This window comes from Mirounga leonina, unplaced genomic scaffold (genome assembly GCF_011800145.1).
Source record: "Mirounga leonina isolate KUSES-001 unplaced genomic scaffold, KU_Mleo_1.0 Mir_53, whole genome shotgun sequence".
NCBI lineage: Eukaryota > Metazoa > Chordata > Mammalia > Carnivora > Phocidae > Mirounga > Mirounga leonina.
Genome location: NW_023270807.1, coordinates 9141361 through 9154216, shown reverse-complemented (window position 1 = coordinate 9154216; position 12856 = coordinate 9141361). Strand labels below are relative to the sequence as shown.

At 48.1% G+C, this 12856-nt stretch overlaps 1 protein-coding gene across 2 annotated transcripts in view; it reads left to right on the top strand.

Annotated features, from left to right (window-relative positions):
* The window catches only part of TRERF1 (transcriptional regulating factor 1), a 200554-nt gene that overhangs the window by 71343 nt on the left and 116355 nt on the right, over nt 1–12856 (top strand). For both annotated transcript variants that reach the window (XM_034991501.1, XM_034991500.1), the window contains exon 3: nt 9277–9359. The gene's annotated coding sequence lies outside the window, so the exon portion shown is untranslated. The remainder of the gene's footprint in view (nt 1–9276; nt 9360–12856) is intronic.

Genomic DNA, 12856 nt, shown 5'->3' with positions numbered 1-12856 from the left:
GTCTCTCTCATTCTCTCTCTCTCAAATAAATAAATAAAATCTTTAAAAAAAAAAAGTAATTATTCATGGAACTGTAGGGTTAAGGGAAACAGCATGGTAGTCTGGTGCCCATGGACCAATACCAGGGGGATAGGGAGGGGTGGGGGCAGGAGGAAGCAAGCCATTACCACTCCAGAGCGGGAAGGAATTTCCTCAGAGCAAGCGGTCATGGAGCCCAGTGATGGCTGTCACCCTGGGAAAGGGGTCACATGGTAGGAACCAGTGGATCTGAGGATTGTTTTTCTACTCAGTAAATGCCCACTGAAAGCCAACAGGGAGGATTTATTTTATTTTATTTATTTATTTTTTTTAAGATTTTTTATTTATTTATTTGAGAGAGAGAGAATGAGAGAGAGAGCACATGAGGGGGGGAGGGTCAGAGGGAGAAGCAGACTCCCTGCCGAGCAGGGAGCCCGATGCGGGACTCGATCCAGGGACTCCGGGATCATGACCTGAGCCGAAGGCAGTCGCTTAACCAACTGAGCCACCCAGGCGCCCAGGGAGGATTTTTTTTAAAAGGAAAGAAAAGAAGCTAGAACAGAGCCCAGTAGGAGCTTAGAGTCTAGTTGAGTGTTTGGGGGACAGGAGGAGAAGATAGGCACATACCCCTTCCTAAAATAGCACAACACTTCTGCAAAGCGGTATTTTCTCCCTGGGCAGATGAGCATACCATTAGCTAAGACTCAGGCACCATGGAGGTGGACATTTGAGGAGTCAAAATTGTTGAAGGCTTCCTTCTTATGGGATAGGAGGTGGTGCTGGCCTGGTGGCTTCCATGAGTATTTCCCAAAAGGCCTCACACAGGCCACAGAGGCATCTAGGTCTGTGGCTAGTCTGTGTTTCAGCAGTTTTGAAGTTTCAGAGTTCTTAAAAAATGTCTCTTGAAGGTCCCAGAAGTTTGAATAATTGGCAAACATCCTTCGTCTTTGGGGCTGACCTCAGGAGAGGCTTAAGCACCATGTCCCCCACACACCTCAAGAGTCACCCAGAGCCACTTAGGAAGATTTGATGTTGCACTGGGAGGACCTCAGTTTTCCTCTGTATGGTGTTGCTTAATCTCATTTCTTTTTTCTCTATTCCTATTTCTCCACCCACTCCTGTTGGCCTAGACCCAACTAGACATTGGAAGGGTAGAGTGAATTGTGGGCAAGCAGTTGGAAGGATGAAAACCCTTTGGTTGGGCCTCTCTTTGCTAGCTCTTATACATTTTGGTGTTTAGTTTCTTTGGATTTTTCTCTCTGCTGGGTCTTGGACATGCTAGGAGGTGCTCCAGACATCACCAAATGCCCCTTCCTTCTCTGAACACACCACACCTCCGCTGACCTCCTGGCCTTTGAGCTCCTGGTTCTTTCTGCCTGGAAGATACTCTCACCCCTCTTCATGGACTTGTTAGACAGTAGGGAGCATTGGGGACTGTGGAGAATTCCATAGTTTACACTCCATCTTAGGAGTTTCTGGGCTTCTGATCTATAAGTTATGATTTTGATTGTTCCTTGGGAGTGGGCGTGGCTGCTTGCCTTGGCAGAGACTCAGGAAGGAAACCAGTAGGGGTGGGTGACACAACCTAGGTGGAAGCTTAGAAGCAGGGGCCAGAGGAGACACTCAGGTGAGACAACTGATCCATGGGGCTGAAATTCAGGGAGAAGGGGGAGATGAAGCTGAGGAGTCCACACGGGTCCCGGAAGAAGCTCTACAGCTGGCCTAAGGCACCTCTTCTGCATCTCTTCTTGGGGACCGGCAGGGCCTGGGTGTGGCTCGGGGTCAGTTACAGTGGTAGGCTCAGTCCTGGAGAGAGACAGCTTTCATTTTACAAAAAGGAGATTTTCTACGTACCAGACTGGGACCTGCTCTGACGCCTTGCTTCTCAATGCTGTGTAGGTTTCAGAGATCAGATAATGCTTAGGTTCGGGTTTTAAACTTTCATTATTCCTTCGTTACATAAATAAAACATAATAAAGATAAGCAAAGAAGAAAGGGAACTGAAATTAATGTCACCCATCATCCAGCCACCCAGACATTTCCATTTAGAACTTGGGTAGGGAGACTCCCCAGGCGATTTTCTGTACTTAGAGTGGAAGCAAACCACTTAGATGGTATTTGTAGATGTATTTTGTAACCTGGTGTCTGTGTGTGTGTGTGTGTGTGTGAGAGAGATTTGTCCCTTTAAAAAAAACAAATGCTTGCCCCAAATTAAAACTAAAGGGGATAAAGAGAACTCCCCTTGCCCCCCTCTCCTCACCCCTAATTCTATTCCTCAGAGGTAGTCCTCTTTAAAAGTTTCCAGTATATCCTTGATTAGGGAAAAATGTGGAAGGGATAAGATGCATGAAATGACAAACTGGAAATATTGGTTGTTGTAACTTGTGCAAATATTAGCTGTCACGTGTCAGGAGGAAGGTGAAGGGTGGGTTTGGAGGGACTGAGAAGTAGTTTGTAGTTAGTGAAGTGGCTTTCAGAAATAGATATTGCGGAGCTGGGGAAAGGAGGAGAAGGCAAATTTTTGAGGCCTGGCTTTTGTTTGGGTTTGTCACATGGATGTCGGGGAGGAGCAGGGTGAGTGGAGGTGAGGGAGACTGCAGGCCAGGGCCAGATACTATCAAATCTTACCTCCTGGGCGGGGATTGGAGTAGGGAGGGTGGCAGGGATGCAAATGAGCAAGAGACCTGTCAGGAAGCAGTGACAGTAATTGGTAGATATTTATAAAAATACCCTTGCTTGACAAAACAAAAAGTTGGTAACTCTGTGTTAGTCCCCCAAACTAAAAAAAAAGTTTCAGACAAATCTTTGAATACTAAGAATCTGAGCGAGACTGTAGAACTGGATGGGGAGTTGTCAATGTCACATTTGGTTCTGGTTTTGTCTCTGGCTATGCAGCCTTGGACTGTACCTTAATTTGTTTAGATCTCGGTTTTCTTATCTGCAGCGGATCAGTGGTTCTCAATCCTGGATGCACATTAAAATCACTAGGGAACTTCAAAAATACCCAATCCCAGAGCCCCATTCCAGCCCGAAGGTGTCTGAATCTTTGGGGGTGGGGCCTAGGAATTTTTTTAATGCAGCCAATGTTGAGAACCCCTGGGTTAGGATTCTCCTATTTGCTCATTTTAGCCCCAAAATGTTACAGTTCTGTGTATGGTATTATATAATTTTATTCCTTTCAAACACTGTGCAGCAATGTTATATAAACTTGTTACCTACCAAGAAGTTTTACTTTCTAAGGAAGACTCCCCATGATTCTCAGTAGACCAGTGATACAATGCCAGCGTCCTTCGCCCAGTGAGTTGGAATCATAAACATAAGTGAACCATCAATTAATTTTTGTGCCAGGAGTTGAGAGCATGGACTTTACTTTCTCATTCTCTCATTTTGAAAAAGCTATTGACTAGAGGCCTGAGTCCACTTCCATTTATAAAGAAGACCCTGGGGGCGCCTGGGGGGCGCAGTCGGTCAAGCGTCTGATTCTTGGTTTCAGCTCATGTCACAATCTCAGGGTCGTGAGATCAAGCCCTGTGTTGGGCTCAGCAAGGAGTCCACTAAAGTTTCTCTCTCCCTTCCCCTCTGCCCCTGCCCACTCTCTCTAAAGTGAATAAATAAATCTTAAAAAAAAAAAAAAGAAGAAGAAGACGACCCTGAAAAGTTCAGAGAGGAGACATTACTGGAAATGTTTTCACTAGAATTGTATGTACGTAAGTTCCGAATTAAGAGGTCCAGTCTGGGGAGTCTTTATCAGATCTAATTTCTGCATGGAGTAGGGGATGTTGAAAGGGACTTGGTGCTGTTTTATCTTTACCATTGAAGTTTCTGGTTTTGTCTCTTCCTAAATGAGTCATTTTTTTTTTTTTAAAGGAACCTAACTTGGGGAGGTGGGGAAACCACTGTCGGAGGTGCCAAGGAGGGGGTGGGCAGTGAGGCTGATCATCAGGGGACCGAGTTTATGCTTGGGCCTTCCACCCGGGAGGGCTGGAAGCGGGGACCTGTTTGCTGAGGGTGTGTCCTGGTAGGCGGTGAGGTAGTCGAAATGGAGTCTTGTGGGGCGTACACTCACCAAGCATGTGGTCTGGTATCAGGGCTCCACCCACAGGTGCTGGGTGATGGTGAACTCCGGGGAAGAGACCTCCTGGTTTTCACTGTAGGTGGGGACGTGGGACATAAATGGGGGAGGTTAGGCGAGTCCCTCTTTGCCTGCACTTACAGACACATGAATTGAGGTGATGGTGCGCACGCCAGTGTGAACGGTGCAAAGGCAAATGTTAGTGCCAGGCAGCATTTCAGAGCGGGAAAATGGCAGCCTGATGACCCCACGGTGAAGTGCGGGGGGGTGGGGGTGCTGATGAAACATCCACTGGCCGGGCACCTCCACACATCACTTCCTCTTTCTGTGCTCACTTCTCCCGGCTGAGAAGCGACCCCACACACCTAAGTCCCCTGCCCCCCACCCCCGGCCATGGCTGTTCAGGGTGTCCGCTGTCCTCACTGCCTGCGGACATAGGGCAAGGGCAGAGAGTGGGGAGCAGTTGCCAGACCCCGGCTTTGGAAAACCAGAGCAGCTCCGTGGGCTTTGGGCCACGTGCTTGAGGTGAGGAGGAACACAAGGCAGGGTGCTCCCTGATGCCCAGGAAAAGAGTTTTGTGCATTGGGAAGGCCGAGCGGACGCGCTCCTTTATGCCACACGGACCCCCTCAAGGTGCTGGTTTTCATCTTTGCTGAGGGCTGTGCAACCTCTTTCAGCCGTGCCTGCATGTTTTCTAAGTTTGTCACAAACTTCCTGTTTGGGTATGGTCTGAGGCTCGAAGCTTTGTTGTGTTTTGAAACCCGGGCGTTCACAGAGGTCCGGCGCTTCTCTCTTAGAGGCTGTGGGGTGGCCCCTTTGTTCTCCTTCCTTTTGCTGACGGTTGCCATCTTTCTTTGCAGACCTTCTCTCTGGGAAGTGCCCGGTAGCCTCTGTTCTTGTTCTCATTATCCAGGGGTGAGAGCTGTGAGGTTTGAAGGCTGGGAGGAGGGAGGGGGGCAACATTTACTGGGCCCCTTATATAAAGCCAGGCACTGTGCTAGATGTTTTTATACGTGTGTTGCATTTAGGCCTCAGAGCAGCTCATGCGGACCCAGGCTCAGAAAGGTTAAGTGACCAGCCTAAGATTGGCCAGCCCCTGGGTGACAAAGTCAGGATTGGACCCCAGGCCTGACTCCATAGCTCCTTATTTCAACTATGTCATGAGGAACCCCCTGAGCCTTTGGTTCCACCGGTTTGAGGAGATCTTGATTTCTTATTGGAACTCTTGGCAGACAGCATCACCTTGACCCCTGTAGTTTTCTCCCAGATCTTGTTATTCAGGGGCTGCCCATTCTCTCCATACGGGGTGTGATTTGATGGCCCTTGAGTGTTTTGCTGACTTTGATCTTTCCCATTCATCCTCTCCCTGGGACCCCACGAAGCCCAGAATTATTGTGTGGTCTGTGGCTGATGACTGAAATGGGTTAGGGCCAACTCCCAATTCCCCAGAAATGGAGGATCCTTTTTCCTCTTTCCGGCCACCTGGCACTGACCATTCCTCTGGTCACCACAAGCCCCACTGAGCTGGATTTCTCACATCTCAAGCTCTTCCCTTGAAGAGGGAAGAAGAGATGATATCTTTCTGTGTCTATGAAAGCATGTGAAGAGGTAGCTAAGGAAGGATGCCAAGACCTTGGATATGTGGGAGCAGGAAGAGGAGGGGGAGCTAAATCTAGTGCTCTCCTTCTCACTGGGATAGCTCTTACAGGATGCCACACTCCGGGTGCTCCTGCAAAGGAACAATGAGTACACTTCCAGAAACTTCAAGACAGCCCTGTGTCCCTTCTTTTGCCCATTCCAGTTCTCTTCTATTTTCTGAAAAACTTCTACAGCTGTATCGTCTGCGCTTCATCAGCATTGTTCTGTAGATCAAGCAGTGTTTACCAGTTAAGAGACCCTATGTTGAGCAATGGATAATTCCAAGCATTTTCAACACAAATATCACTCACCCTCAAAGGGTTTGCAGTCTACAGGGAAGGGAAATGCAGTGGGCTCAGAACAGCGGGGAGGGCTAAGAAGCTGGAGTGGTGCCGCTCAGTGGGCTGCAGGAGAGGGCCAAGAGCCAGGGGTGAGAGGGGCAGGGCTGCAGGGGGAGGAAGGTGTGGGGCCCTGGGGCCTGAGGGGCCTGGAAAAGGGAGGGGCATACCGGATGGGGTGGAGCAGAGGGTGCCTGTGGGAAACAAGATTGAAGAAGTGTTCGTGAAGGATCCCAAGGAATGGCTGTGGAATTGGAAATTTTCTCGCCTCGGGAGCTGTCAAAGCCAACTGAACAGGATGGGGCTAGGTAAAAACGGTGCTGTAGGAAGGCTCACCTGGCTGGCTGCCCTGGAAACGGGGAATGCCGGGAGGCGAGTAAGAACACATCTATCCTGTTGAATTTTAGGAGGGAAACTTTGAAGGCTTGGACTGGGGTGGTTGACATGAATATAGAAAGGAAGACCGAGAAATGAAAGGTTTCAAGCCCCAGCTCTGCCCCTTGCTGCCCATGTGACCTTGAGCAGGTTACTTAATTTCTTGAATCTCCATTTCATCGTCTGTGTGTGGAAGCTAATAACACTTCACAGGATGGTCGTGTGAGGGTTTGGCTTGTGTGGTGGCCAGCACACACGTTGTGGCCGGTGCTCAGTGGAGTCTGAGTCGTCCTGTGGGGGACGAGGCCCAATTTGTGACCTGTGGGGCGTCAGGGGAGTGTTCAGAGGGCTTTCCAGGGGCCCAGAGCCTGGGACAGCGATGCAGCCTTGACAGAAGTGGACGGAGCCTGTTGGGGCCTCCGGATTCAGTGTAGGGAAGACTCTCCTATTCCAGGCTGCTGAGGGCCTGTCCAGAACCCCCACAGCAGATTGTGTGTCCGTGAAACCACGGCTTCTGGGTTCAGCTGGGCCCTCAGTGCTGCTGGCCAGCAGCCAGCTCTCTCTGCAGCCCTGGTCCCCACTGGCCACCACGCCCTCAGGTGAGACACTGATTTAAGAGGCTCCCGGTTTTAGGGCTGCCCCAGCACCTGCATGATTCCCCTTAGTGGAATGTTCCACACCGCGCCCCCTGTCGAGCTCCTGTCTGCCCTTCTTCACTCAGGAGACAACCTGGCTTCATTTATTCATTGACAAATTCCAAACAGCTCAGCTTTGAGCCCACTCAGGTTCCTGCCTCCGCTCCCTTGTGGGTACTGACATTGTGGCTCATCCCAACCTGATTTCCTTCCACTCAGAGATGGACGCATCCCTCCTCCTGGCCAGAGAGAACCTTCTTCCTGTACATGAGTCCTCCCCATCTCCTGTAGCTCCTGGGACCTCACCCCCTGGCTGGGGTTTCAGCTGGCTGAAACCAAACCCCAAACCTTCACCCTCTCTAGTTCTCATTCCCTTTTCTCCTCCCCTTAGAGACAGGTGTCTGGAAAGAATCTGCCCTCAGGTTTTGCTCCTTAGTTGACCCAGCCCACTCGGGCTGCTTTCTGCCTGTGGGAGGTGTGCTGGGCCCAGGGAAGGGACCTAGTTGGATTTGCTGCAGAGGGCTCCCGCCTTCCACAGGAACTGCCTCCTGTCAAGTCACCCAGTGCCATTCTAGTTCCTCAGGCCTGAAACCCAGGAGTCACCGTGACTCCCCTCTTTCCCTCACACTCCACATCCAGTCTACCAACCAGCAAATGATGTCAGCGGCTTCTTCAAAATACATCCAGACTCACCCCTTCTCATTTACCTCCACCGCCACCACTTTGGTCCAAGCCAGCAGCTTCTCTCCTTGGATTATTGCAATGACTTCCTAACTGGTCTCCCTACTTCCACCCTTGCTTGCCTTTCTAGAATCCACCTATTATGGGGACTGAATTGTGTTATGAGTTGGACTGCATCTCCCCCAAATTCCTTTGTTGAAGTCCTAACCCCCAGTATCTCAGAATATGACCTTACTTGGAAATAAGGGTCATTGTGGATGTAATTAGCTGTTGAGATGAGGTCATCCTGGAGTAGGGTGGGTCTCTAACCAGTATGACTGGCGTCCTTATAATAAGGGGAAATTCGGAAGCACGCACTCACACAGGGAGTACTCCCCTGTGTGAAGACTGGAGTTCCGCTGCCGCAAGCCCAGGAGCTACCAGAAGCTGGGAGGGGGGCCAGGAACAGATCCTTCTCTAGCGCCTTCAGAGGGAGGGAGGCCCTGTGGACACCTTGATCTCGGGACTCCTGGCCTCCAGAACTGAGAAAATACGCTTCTGCTATTTAAGCCACCCAGTTTGTGGTACTTTGTTATGGCAGCCCGAGCTGACTAATACACCATGCTCCCCACAACAGCCTCAGTGATCATTTAAAAATCACTCTTCTGCTCAAAAGACTCGTATAGTGTTTCATCTCTCTCAAAATAAAAGACAAAGTCCTTGAAATGACCTTCGGGGTCCACATGACCTGGCCCAGCCTCTTCCTTGACCTTTTCTTCTACTCTGCCCTTCTCCAATTTCCTCTAGCTAGAATGGCTTCCTCAAACATCATCCCAAGCAAGCTCCTCCCTCAGGACCTCTGCATTTGCTCTTCCCTCTGCCCGGAACACTCTTCTCCTCGGGCATCCTTTACCTTCTTCAGGTTCCAGTGACAATGTCACTTTCTCAGTGAGACCCTCCCCCACAACCCCAGCACCCTTCTTATTCCCCTTCCCCATTGTACTGTTCTTTGTAGCATTTATCAGCACCTGACATTTGTTTAGATTTTTTATCTTCTTCCCTCACACTGGTCTACAAACTCCCTACAAATAAGGGGCATGGTATTATGGTAATGTCCCAGGGCCTGGAACATAGTAGGTGCTCAAGAAATAGTTTCTGAGAGATTTATTTGTGGAATGAAAGAAGCCAAGAGAAATCAGAGGTGCAAAAAGAGGAAGTTGTCCAATGTCAAAAGTAGCAGAGTCCAGAAAGATAAGGAGTGAAGTGTCCATTGGGTGTGGCAATATGGAGTCACGGTGACTCCTGGGTTTCAGGCCTGAGGACCTAGAATGGCACTGGGTGACTTTCTCTCCTACGTTCTCTTCTCCCTCGGGCACCTTCCTCAGCAGCCTTTCAGGGGCCTCCTCCTGGGCCGGTCCATCTGCTGTTGGATTCTTCAGGGCTCCATCCTTGGCTGCTTCTCCGTTCTCTCCTGATCGATAGGATCTTTCCCATGTTGAAGCCAAATATCCTGAATGTGCTTTTTGGGTCACTCCTACAGGCCCTGGCTCTCTCGGATGCTGAAGGAGGAAGACATGGAAGCAGGACGACCCTGAACAATTAAGCCTCTTAATCCTGAAACAGGTAGCTGCTGTGTAATGTTTTGTGATGAAGGGATCCTTGAAAGCATTCCTTGGATATCTGGGGAATGGAAAATGCCCCGAGAAGGGGAGGAAGGCTGCTGTGGGCCTGGATATCATAACTTGCTGGGAAAGTTTCTTTGGGAAATGGTCAGTGGTAGTGGATTCACATACTGACATTCAGCATCACTCGGAATGGGGCTGAGGGCATTGTGCCTTGTATCTCTTGACTTTGCAGAGTTGTGAATATGAGGGAGCCAAAGGACATTCATGGATGGTAGCTCTAGATGTGTTCAGGGGGGATTAGACCTCTCGGCAGAATTGTAGTACAGAAGGCTGCTCTGAGAAACCCCCCAGAGTCTGTAAGAGGCAGATTATTGGACCAAGGAGCCTTTGAACTGGCCCTGGGACATTTCTAGTGGTCTTTTTGTTTGTTTGTTTGTTTTAAATCAGCTCTAGCCCTGCGTTCTCTTCCATGCTCAGCAGTTTGTCCCTCTAGAAAATGGGCACATAGCTGGGATTTCCCCTTCCAGGCCCTCTCAGAAGTTGTCTGAAGCGTCAGTAAGTTTGTGTATACACAGACTTTTTTTTTTTTTAATGTTTAAACCCTGGTATAGCAAGGGATGGCTGTTTTCCACAATTCTCAGTGACAGTGGGGAAAGGAGGGTGGTGGGTGTCTAATTTGATTCTCTTGGTATGTGCAGGTTATTTTTCTTGGCAAGGGCCACACTTTTCATCTCTCTTATGTGAGACTCAAAGTTGATTGCTTCTGTTTTCTTTTTTGTTGTGCTTGATTTAGATTTAATTTTTAAGCTACCGTGTCTTGGGTTTCCAGTAAGAAACAGATGGTGTATTCAAATGGAGTCATCCAAAAGACTGCCCTGAAGGGACTGTTTATAGTGGTGTAGGCAGGGTTAAGAGAACCCATCACAGGATGTGGAAGGATCCCGGGGCTAGTGGTATCGGGGAGCTGTTACCATGCCTAGTCCTGAAAGAAAGAGGGAAGGATTGGTTATTAGAACTGGAGAGAGAAGCTCCATGGAAAGGTTCTCTCTGGTGGAAGGATGCAGTCAACCTTCAGCAACACAGCTGGGAAAGAGCCAAGAGAATAAATATCCTCACCGAACTCCCTTGTCCTTTCTCCCATCTCCTGATGGTGCCTCCCATTAGGCACACTCAGCCAGAAGCTAGAAGGCAAGGAGCCATACTGATGCTGTCCACAGAGATCAGACCCTTGGGGGGCACAGAGCTGATTGCAGAAGGGGGGATATAGGGGTGCAAATTGGAAATAGCTGACCAAGCAAGAGATGCAGATTACTTGAATTATATCACAAAGGATGTTTCTATCCAAAGAGGGGTTTTTGTTTGGTGGAGTAAGTGAAACTTTGCATTATAAGGTCAGCCACATAGAACTGTTGGCTGTAAGGGCTGGGAGGAGCAACAAAATTCCTCTAGTCAAACTTCATCCTTTTTACAGTTGGGAAGACCCAGGAAAGTCAGGTGACTTGCCCAAAGCCACTCATGAATTCTTGAAAGTGTTTCTTGAAAACCTGTTACATTTTAAGGAAAAAACCAACACAAAACCACTTCAAACATTTTAGAAACAGTGTCAAGTAAAATCCAAGCACATGGGGAGAAAGCTGTCAATTAGTGCTTTTTTTTCTCATTTATCAGTTTGGATCCTCTGGGGTTGTGACCATCATAAAACCAAACCAAAGGGGCTCCCACAGCACAGGGAATTAATTAATGGACTCGTGTACCTGCAAAGTTCAGGGATGGGATGGACTGCATTGTGGGTGTGAAATAGCTCAACATGACATCAACCATCCAGTTTCTTTCCATCTCTCTGTCACTCTTCCATGATGTCAGTTCATCCTCAGGGAGGCAGAACGGCTGCGGAAGTTCCTCGGCTCATAGTTGCATCCCTCTGGCCAGAAGGAAAGAAGTATCCCTGCCAGTAACTCCTTAAAAGACTGAGAAAGTATCTTTCCCAGAATTCCATCCCCTGCAAGCCAACCCTGGCATTTCATTGGCCGGAGTTAAGCCACGTGCTCATTCCTCAGCCAATCCCAGTAGTCAGGTGAAAGCCGTCTATTGATTGGCAGGGGCGGGAGGTTTTCTGATTGGTCTGTCCCTCACCTGGGGGAGTGCATACGCTTTCCCTAAAGCACCAGGGCTGGGAGAAGAGGAGGAGGGGACAGAACTGAGTATTGCTGGGGGAGAAGGGAAATGGGTACCTGACATCCACTATACTGTGTCATCTATAGAAACTTCCTAATTTGGAAGTAACAGTGAGAGGAAACCTGCTTTTAACTAGTGAAAGTCTGAATCTTAACTACGGTAGCATAATTTCAGACAGAACCTTCCCAAACAGTTCCTGCTGGAAGGCTTGCAATTAGCATCTGCTTTTCAGTATGTCTGAAAACATAGGTTCTTCTAGTAGGTTAACCATGCTTTCTGCAATTCTGCTTAATTTCTCATATGCTTATTCAACCTTTTTATAGCCAGAGTAAACACTGAACTCAAATTCTGGGTTAGTGGGGATTAAATTACATTAATGAATCTCCTCATTTAAACCTTATCTATAGAATGGGAGTAAGAATAGTACTTACTTTATAGGTTTGTTGTGAGGATTAACTGAGGTAATCCAAGTAAAGTGTCCAGTGTCCCAGTAGCTGGCCCAATAAATGTTACCTTTATTAGCATCCTGTATCTCAAAATATTGTCACATTTATGTGTTTATGTGCACATATAATCTAGGAAATTAACTCTCTTCACAACAAATATATTATTTGTCACTGAACAGTTTAGTTAGAGATGAGGTAAATCAAGGTATTAAAAAAGTTAGTGTTTATGGATTTTTTTTTTCTTCTGGAATGGTACTTATTTTAGAATTCATTTTGGGGGAAATCTAATAAAAGAAAATTTTAGGTAGCATACAGTTAAGTTAAAGGTAGATAGAATCCCTGGGAAAAAAGGGGATTTTCATTTTACAGTCACTTATTAACATATTCTTCGTTGAAAAGTTTTATAAATAGTTGAAGGCCTGTTAATGACGTATCCCAGCTGAGTTTCTTGCCTTTGTTCTCAGTTTGGAGGCTCTGGAGAGAGCAAGTGACCCTCCTCAGCTTTGACTTCCCAAACCAGCCATGCCATTGGGCTTTTCTGGGTGGATGGATTTTAGGATCACTTGGATCGGGTGAGACGCTGCAGTAGCAAGAAGCTAGTCTTGGGCTTTTGTTTCAGTTTAATTTTAACTGACAAAATGCCGTGAATTGTTCTATAAAGCCTTTGGTACCATAAGGCCGACTTCTCAGAATCTCAGCAGGGTGAAGTGTCTTGATTTGGGGGTTCCCAGATTAACGGTACCCTCAAGCTTTAAAAGCACCTGTGTTTCAAAACCAGGAGGAGATAACTTGGTAATGAGGGGTGGGTAGGGTGCAATGAGGGGCCTGCAGATAGAGGAAAAACTTGCAGAACAACCAGGAACTTATAGACCGC